This window comes from Agelaius phoeniceus, chromosome Z (genome assembly GCF_051311805.1).
Source record: "Agelaius phoeniceus isolate bAgePho1 chromosome Z, bAgePho1.hap1, whole genome shotgun sequence".
In the NCBI taxonomy this organism is placed as follows: Eukaryota; Metazoa; Chordata; class Aves; order Passeriformes; family Icteridae; genus Agelaius; species Agelaius phoeniceus.
In genome coordinates, this window is record NC_135303.1 from 55,311,025 (window position 1) to 55,319,819 (window position 8,795).

Consider the following 8,795-nt stretch of genomic DNA (forward strand, 5'->3'; position numbering starts at 1 on the left):
TGACACAACGGTGTGTCGCCGCGGGTCTTTGGGTACGACCTACATCCTCCAACAAGTGACATTGTGAAAAACGCCAATAACTTGTTTTTTAAAATTTTAGAAGTTTATTACTATTAAAATGGTTATGAAAGTAGTAATACAATTAGAGTAATAATAATTTGGGCAATTTGAATTAGGACAATATGAGACAATAGAAACAAGGAGCTACGGACGTCCGGGTACCTTTTTCTGGGCAGCATAAACCCGGAAAAGGACACCCGTTAACAGAGGATTAACATTTAAAAACAATAGCCTGTTGCATAGTCATACACTTCATATATAATGCATAAATTCCATTCAAACACAGGATTCTCTCTGGTCATCGTCGACTTCTTCCTCTGAATCTTAACGGTGCCTTCAAGCCTGAGCAAGGCGGGAAGAAGTTAGTTTCTTCTCATAAGAGGGCAATAAATTCTTTTTCTCTGAAAGATTTAGGTGTCCTGTGGCTGCTATCTCGCTGAGAGTCCTTTCTTTAAAAAAAGTATCTTACTTAGCATAGTTTCTATTTCAACATTTTGTTATAACCTACAACTATATTTAGCACACTACTTAAGAGAATTAATACAGCGTAACTTTCTAACACAACACATATAATATCCATTTCGATATTTGCGAAAAGCCAATCATAAAACACGCGTTTTCCGCAACGCCAAGGAAAGAGGCGCCCCCTTACACTGGGCGCTCCCCAGGGCAGCTCTGCTGCCGGCACTCTCGGATAAGGTAGCGTGGTGTTGGCGCGGGGTGTCCGAGCGGGGCAGCGAGCTCCGCCGCGGCACCGCCACCCGCTCGCAGCGCGGCGCTCGTAGCGCGGCTCGGAGAGCGGCTCCGGGCAGCCAAAGCCCGGACGGGGCTCCCCGGCCGCCACGGTGACAGATTTTGGTGCAGCACGCCTGTAGAGGCCTTAGCTGCACCCAGCTGCGAGTACTTTTGCTGTCTCAACAAATATGACCAACAGTGACATGCCAGGAAACTCATCAAGGCTTTTTTCCGCAGGGGACGGGCACCTGGGCGGGCAAAATATCAGTGCCTCTTTCATCAGCCACAGTAACAACAAAATCTTAGCCCTTCAGCCACAGTTGCCCAAAGAATGGTGATTGCAGTCTTGATTTCTGTGATGAGGCTGTCTTTATTCCATGAAACTAACGCTTCCTCTGTCATGATAACTTCACTGCATATACCACCTGCTTTTGAAATTAATTTTATCCTTATTTCAGTAACTTGAAACAGTATCAGAAATCATGCTGTGTTTCAAAAGGCAGGATTAAAGACAGCCCTTTTCTATCTTAATTTTGGGATTCTGATAAGTCTGTAGACACCACTATAAAGCAAAATGAAGTTTATCGTCTACAGATTATTCCAAGCCTTGAACATAGTCATTGCATCTCTCCTGGCTGTCATCTAGACCCACTTTTACATGCTTAGGGCATGCAGAATTAAAAAACTAATTTAATTGGACTTAGTGCCCTTTCAAGTTTCAATTTCATTTAAGAGAACAAGTACTGTTTTGCATGGAATTAATGACAGAAACTTCAGGCAATTATCTGCTTGCAAAACAGCTTTACAAAATCCTGGTTGTTGAGTCAAATCTCTCAGGCTCTATACTTCAAATTAAAAGCAGAAAAATATAAGTCAACAAAAGAAAAATATCATTATTTCTGCACAGTTCTTATGTTGTAAAATGTAGCTAGCCATAATTAACAAAAATTCATGATGAAATTTTCAATTTATGATATAATATATATATTTTATAATATGAAAAATATATATATGATATAATATATACATTTTATATATGAAAAAAAATACTTTATAAGAAATGTTCACTTAGATCAACTGTCCTTTCCTCTGAATTGTTGGTTTATTTTGTAGAAAGATGAAACCTCATGTGTTTTCAGTGCGAAGAAGAAACTGGAAAGGTACATTGTCCTGTACTAATCTGGAGAAAGACATTAACAACATCACATTACTACAGCATATCAAAAATCTCGCCAAATATTTGCAGATCTTTTTGGAGCCTTTTGGTATCAATTGCAGCATCTACACTAGATTTACTCAGCACACATTGTATCCAAAAATTCTTTTAGAAATTTTAGAAATATTTTTATTTAAATATTCTATAAGTTTGAATCAAGGTTATGCTGTGTATGAAAGATGACAGACGACTATCATTGGTCAGTGCCATCACTGACTGTAATGTCCTTACAGCTTTAATAGGTACTTTGAAGGTCACAGTATCTTTGGAGAGGGATGAATATGAGGAATTCAGATATATTTCAGCAGTAAGATTAGAGATTTGGTGTTCCATGGGATTTGCTTTTTTTTTCGTGAAAAAGAAAAAAAAATCTAACTGCTCAGAGAGATTCCACAATGACAGCCAAAACCAGTGTTGGCTATAAATATATCTTATCTTTATCTGTACAATTCTGTTTCCTAAAATTAATGCAAAGATTTAGAAAAATCCTTAGTTTTCTGATGCTCTGCGCTGTCAATCAAAACAAAATTTCTGTAAGAGATTCCAACCTCCAAACTGATTAAAAGTCTTGCATGACAAATGAAATTAATTTGCAATCTCTTTTTTGCTTGCAGCTGTCAGGAAAATTAATCCAAAATACCAGAGGTTTTTATGTCCAAAAAAGAGACAGAATGGAGTCCCATAAAAAGAGTGGAGTGGAGTGGAGTGGAGTCCCATAGCTTTATTCATGAATAAAAGGAGAGGTCATGGGGCAATTTCCCACAGGATCTCTCAAATTGCTGGGGGATGCATCCTCCTTTTTATCCTAATTTCTCAGCCCCATTTCCTTCTCTCTTTTCCCATTGTTTTAGGTAATTGAGAGGTACAGACTTCCCAAATCGCCTAATACAGACCCTCTTCCAATGTGCATCCTCCCCCCCTTCCCTTTTCTTTGTGTCTCTTGTTATTTCTCTCTAACTCCAGGAATTTAGCGCAGCCTTGAGTGAGTAACAGTCTGTGTCAAATAGTGGAATTCCTCTGGAATTTATGGTTCCTACCATTGCTTCTTTCTCCTATCAGTATCTGGCTCTATCTACCAGCAGGCCCACAGTTTGTTGGTAAAAACACCTCCCTCTCATTCCTTTCACAGCTTTTCACTATGTGCAATCAGTGTGTGATTGTCGAGTTACATACTTGCACAAACAATGGAGACAGACAAGGAAAACTTGAATTTTACATTTTAACCAAATGCTCTGTCTGGAATTTCATACCAAAAAGTAATAGCGATGGCTTTGGCATGATTACATATTTGCATGCAAAGCCTGAATCTCCTAGTTGTAATACAAGGCACAGGTGCCTAATCTTTCTGACAACAGGTAACTCTTGTTAAGTGAAGATGAGGGCTGCCTGCCTAAGTGGCTGTCCCGTCCACATTCTCTCCACAAGTGGATTTTTCACAACCACATAACAGCACTCTACGCAAGGTTGCCTAGCAGGTAGATGCCAATATGGAATACGGCATCTTTACCAAAACAGCCCTTGCTTATTTTTTTCTTCTTTTTTTTTTTTTTTTTTTAAGGTGCAAAAGTGCCTAATTACAAAAGACAGAATTGAGAATGCTGACTGGTGTTTCTCTGATGTTTGCAGCTAAGTATCTAATCAGCAGCAAGGGTCATCCTGTCCTTGACCTTTCGTACAAACACTTTCTCATCCCTGGACATTTCATTTTCTATGCCCACATCTCTCCGGCCTGAGGGAGACACATCCTGAACACATGACATAGCTCAAGGTGCTGTTCTGGGGCAGGGTAGAGAGGGTAACAGGTAGAGAGGGTAACACTGTGTCACTTAGAGGATCTAGCTATTTCATACATTTTCCAGCAACACAATTCTACTAAGCAAAATTGACTACATGAAGTCTTAAGCCAAAAAGAGAGCTCCATCACCGAAGATGGACATGCTTATAGAGGAGTACCCTAATGCTGAGAGCTTTGTGCACAAGCTGGACATTGTGCCCTGGCTGGCAGCAAATGGTTGGAGCCCCATCAAATGGGCCAGGAACAGGCACTGACCTTCTGCTAACAAAGGGCACAGGGACCTTGGTGCTAGCTGGTGGGGGTGGGGGTGGCCAGTCACGTAGAGACTCTGCAGGACCCAGTGAACAAGGAGAGGACCTCAGCCAAAATATCACCATTGGACCAAGAGGCAAGTGCAAGGGGCATGAAGGGTGGGCGCATAGATTGTAAGGGTGTAAAAGCCCAGGAATTCCTTAGAAACAGCACATGCTGCTACTGAGTTGCCACATCAGGATCAAAATACTTCCAAGAACCCAGCATCTGGGACACTGCTATGGGAAACGTGGGGTCAAGATGGCAAAGGAAGCTTGTCTGGCAGTGTGAGCATGGTGAGTGTAGGGATTCAAATGGGGCACCTGTAAGGTGACTGGAGCCACCCACTGCAAAGGGTTCTCAGTCCCAGCAGTGAAAGTCTCACGGATTGGGAATGTGATTCCTAGAGTGGAATCTGAATGCTCAGACAGGAAATCTGGAAACTTTAAAAATATAATAACAAAGACTTGGATAAAAGATATTATTACCATTGCTAAGGTTTTACATAAATCTATATTATAACATAATAACAATAAAGTTACATGCAGTGTGATCGTTTGCTATTATCTGCCTAAAGTCCATAATATAAAGTACATGCTTTAAAGAGGTAGAATACATCATTTCATCTTTATTTGTCATGTTTTGTTATGTTTCAGAGTTAGTTGTTTTTATCTCTGAAAGTTTACTATCCTCAAACTCCATAATTGTCATTTCCATCTTGAGTCTAACAAGCTAGATTTTCTGGCTTTCTCTTGAATCCTTGCTCCCTATCCTTTTACAATTCCAGTCTTATGTCATGTGTGATAAAAGGTGTGCTTTGTTGTAATAAGCAGGATTTGATCTGACTGTATCATGTTTCATTATTTTCGTCCTTTAACTCGCATAGAGAACATTTTCTTGTTTCTACACTGAAATATTAATGCTTTAATGCATTGAATTGGGTTTGCAAGGGCAAGCTTTGGAGAGGGGAGGGTTACAGGACCGGTTTCTGTGAGAAGCTGCTAGAAGTTTCCTCCATGTCCAGCAGAGCCAATCCCTGGTGGCTCCAATACAGATGTGTCACTGGCCTAGGCTGGGCCAGTCAGAAATGGTGATAACACTGCTGTGATAACAGATTTAAGATGAAAGGAAAAAAAGTTATTATGCAGATGTAATTGTGGCCAGAGAAGAGTAGGGTGAGAACACATGAGAGGAACAACTCTGCAGACACCAGGGTCAGTGGAGAAGGAGGAAGAGGAGGAGGGGGAGGTGCTCCAGGCACCAGAGCTGAGGTTCTGCTGCAGCCTCTGGTGCAAACCATGGCGAGGCAGCTGTGCCCTGCAGCCCATGGAGGTCCATGGGGATGCAGAGATCCACCTGCAGCTGGTGGAGGAGACTCACACTGGAGCAGTGCAATAATCCGTGGCTCTCTGGGCTGTTGTATTAGTCCGACCCAGCTAGCCCAGACTCTGGCCCACACGGACTTGCATAGACAGAAATAAAAGATGAGAAGCGCTCTTCTCCACGTGGGGACGAGTATCTTGTTTATTGGCCTGGGACAGGACCCTGCTGGTTGCAGCAACCACCCAAGTAGAAAAGAGTCCATAAGAAAGAACTCCTGCAGTGGAGTTTTATACCCGAGGAATGGGGGCGGGGAAAGAGGACCGCGGCCAATGGGATACCGGTGGGGAGGGGCGAGGGGAGGGGTACCCATGGGACTGACCACCAGGTGTGTATAACAGGGGGGGTGTGTGAGGGAGAGACCATGTGATGGGGGAGGGGAAAAACCCATCCACATGACCTAACATATTCAGTAAATATTTCCCATCACCCAGTCCAAAACAACAACTAAATAAACTATTTAGTGCAATACAACGGAGCAGGTGGATGCGCAAAGGAGTCCATGAGTCCAAGGGAGGCCCCATGATGGAGCAGCTTGTCCTTGAAGGACTTGTACCCTGTAAAAGAGTGACCCAGGCTGCAGCAGTTTTGGGAGGACTGTGTGTCCATGGGAGGGACTCTCATTGCAGCAGGTCACTGAGAGAGAGCTGCTGCTCATGAGATGGACCCATGTTGGAGAAGTTCATGGAGAACTGTCTCCCATGGGATGGACCCCATGGTGCAGCAGGGGAATGACTCCTCTTCCCGAGCAGTGGGAGAAGCCCCAGGTGATGAACTGGCCATAACCCCATTCCCTGTCTCCCTGTGCTGCTGTGGTAGGAGCAGAGCTGGAAGGAAGGATGGGTGGCAGGAAGCTGTTTTTAAGGGTTATTTTACTTCTCATTATCCTCCTCTGATTTTGTCAGTAATAAATTCACTTCATATCTCTAAGTTGAGCCTGTTTTGCCCATGATGGTATTTGGTGAGTGATCTCTCACAGTCCTTATCTCAGCCCATTAACCTTTTGTTAAAATTTCTTTCCTCTGTCCAGCTGCAGAGAGAAGTTATAGACACTTTGGAATCTAGCCACAGTCAAACCAAAACACACATTAAGCTAGTAGCATAGCATCAAAATACTATGAAAAGGAAATATTTAATATTGCTAAGACACTTCAGTTCAGATGATTACTTTAGAACAGGTTTTACATGTAACATGAACTATTTTAATAACACATCATAATACCTATGACTGTGTACGGAAAAGCAGTGTGTTTTAAGCCCTCTAGGCCAGGTACATTCTATATGCCCATTTTCTCTTCCAGTGGCAGGATCTGGAGAAAAAGTTCAGTTCTCTTTGGTTATGGCTATTACAACATAAAACACCATTGTTCAGAACAGTTAAAATATCAGATGTGGCATCAACTAACTTCTCCCTTCTCTTGCGTTGCCTCTATTAACAAAATTCTATTAGTTGGCATTAGAAAAATTTACAAGACCCACATATAAAAGTTAATCTGCTGTCAGGCCCTTGAAATCCATCACAAAACATAACGTGAGCATTGGGGTGCCCCCCCGTACATTGGGGCAGTTAAATATGGAGATACTCTGTTGCTCACAATGCACTGCACCATTCCCAGAATCTACAGTGCTGTACACCAGGTCACAATGTTAATTCCATCCATCACTGGAGTTCTTTAGCAGCTACATGTACTACCTGAAGCATTAGGCATGTAGTTTTGGAAAGTTATGAAGAATATTTGCAGCTTGGTTTTGGGGTGCAATTATTTTAACATGAATATTCTTTTCCTTTTTTTTTAATTTTAAAGTAGATTTTAACATATTTTTTGTATTACTATTCCTCTACAACATCATTACATTACCAGAAGTATTTACCATGGGCTATTTTCAGGGCCAAAGGTTTTAAGGGGGTCAGATCCAAGCATGTGGAAACCTATTTGCTCATTTTGGAAACAAATGTTACAAGCTGCAGCATTTTCTTTCTGGCCTGGTAAGGAAGGCCTAACCTGGCATAGTAATGGTAGGACTTTGACATGTTACACTGACTTTGAGAAGCTGGGATAGCATAGCAATGGACAAGAATTTGCCTAAGCAAACATTTGAGGATTTTCAGTTAGTTTAAAAGAGCAGTTGAAGCAAACTCAACTATAATTCAGAATGAAAGGGCTGCTGATCTCAGGATGGATAAGGAATGCTGAAGCCCTATATTACAGCCTCTGTGTTGGAAGAATTGGTAGGCTTTTCCCATTATCCAAAAGGGCATTACTTAGTAATCATACACTGCAAACCTGCTCTTCCCTGCACCTTCCTGTTCCAGTCAGTCATGAAGTTTGCCAACACTCTTACAAGGCAGCAGTCAGCAGCATACAAACTGCGAACAAAATAGATCTGGGGGAAAAACCTCACAATTTTTGGAGCTCCGTGGCATCTCTGTGCTCCTGATACTGGCCTCGAAATTTAGCTACTAATGTAATAAATGTAAGCTATGTTCTCAGACTGGAGCAGCCTCGTGCTGAAGGGAAACTTCTTATGTTTTAGTTCTCTACCACACTCAACGTAAAGAAGCTGACACTCATGTTGAAGTGAAGCTTCTTATGTCTCAGTTTAGAGCCACTGCTCCTCGTCCTGTCGCTGGGAACCACTGAATAAAGTCTGGCACCATCCTCTTAAAATAACACCTGCCTTAAGAACCTCCTAAAATTCCCGAGTCGAGTGTCATGACAACGTCTTCTGCACACTTCTCACAGCCCCGGGATCGGTGCACGTAGCTGTACAGCTACGAGTGCCCTATTGCCACGGGCACCGGTGCTAGACGGGGCGTCTCCCCGGGCGGCCCCGCCAGCGCCATAACGGCCGCGCCGGCCCGACCCCGCCCGCCCTGCGATCCCCGCGGGGGCAGCTCACTGGGGTACCCTCCCAGCCTGTAAGATCGCTCCCAGCTCTGTCCGCCGCTGAGGGCAGAGCTCCAGCAGGCGAAAGGAAAGAGTTTCCCCCCCCCAGGGAAGGGAAGCCACGACCCGCTGTCCCAACGCCAGGCGACCCCTTTAAGCCGCCGGGCGCGCCAACTCCGCTGCGGCGCCACGGGATTGGCCCGCGCAGCCCGCCCACAGCCGCAGCGCGCCAAACCTGCCCGGGCGCACCGCCCCTGCCTTCCCCCGCCCCCGCCCCGGCAGGCCAATCAGCGCCTCCGGCGGGGCCGTGGGCCCGGCTTCTGCCCAATAGAATGGCAGCAGCCGCACGGCCTCGCCCTCAGGCCCCGCCCCTAGGGGTGCGGCCGCCGACTTTCCCGCCCAGCGGTTGGCCGGCGGGAACAGACTCCCC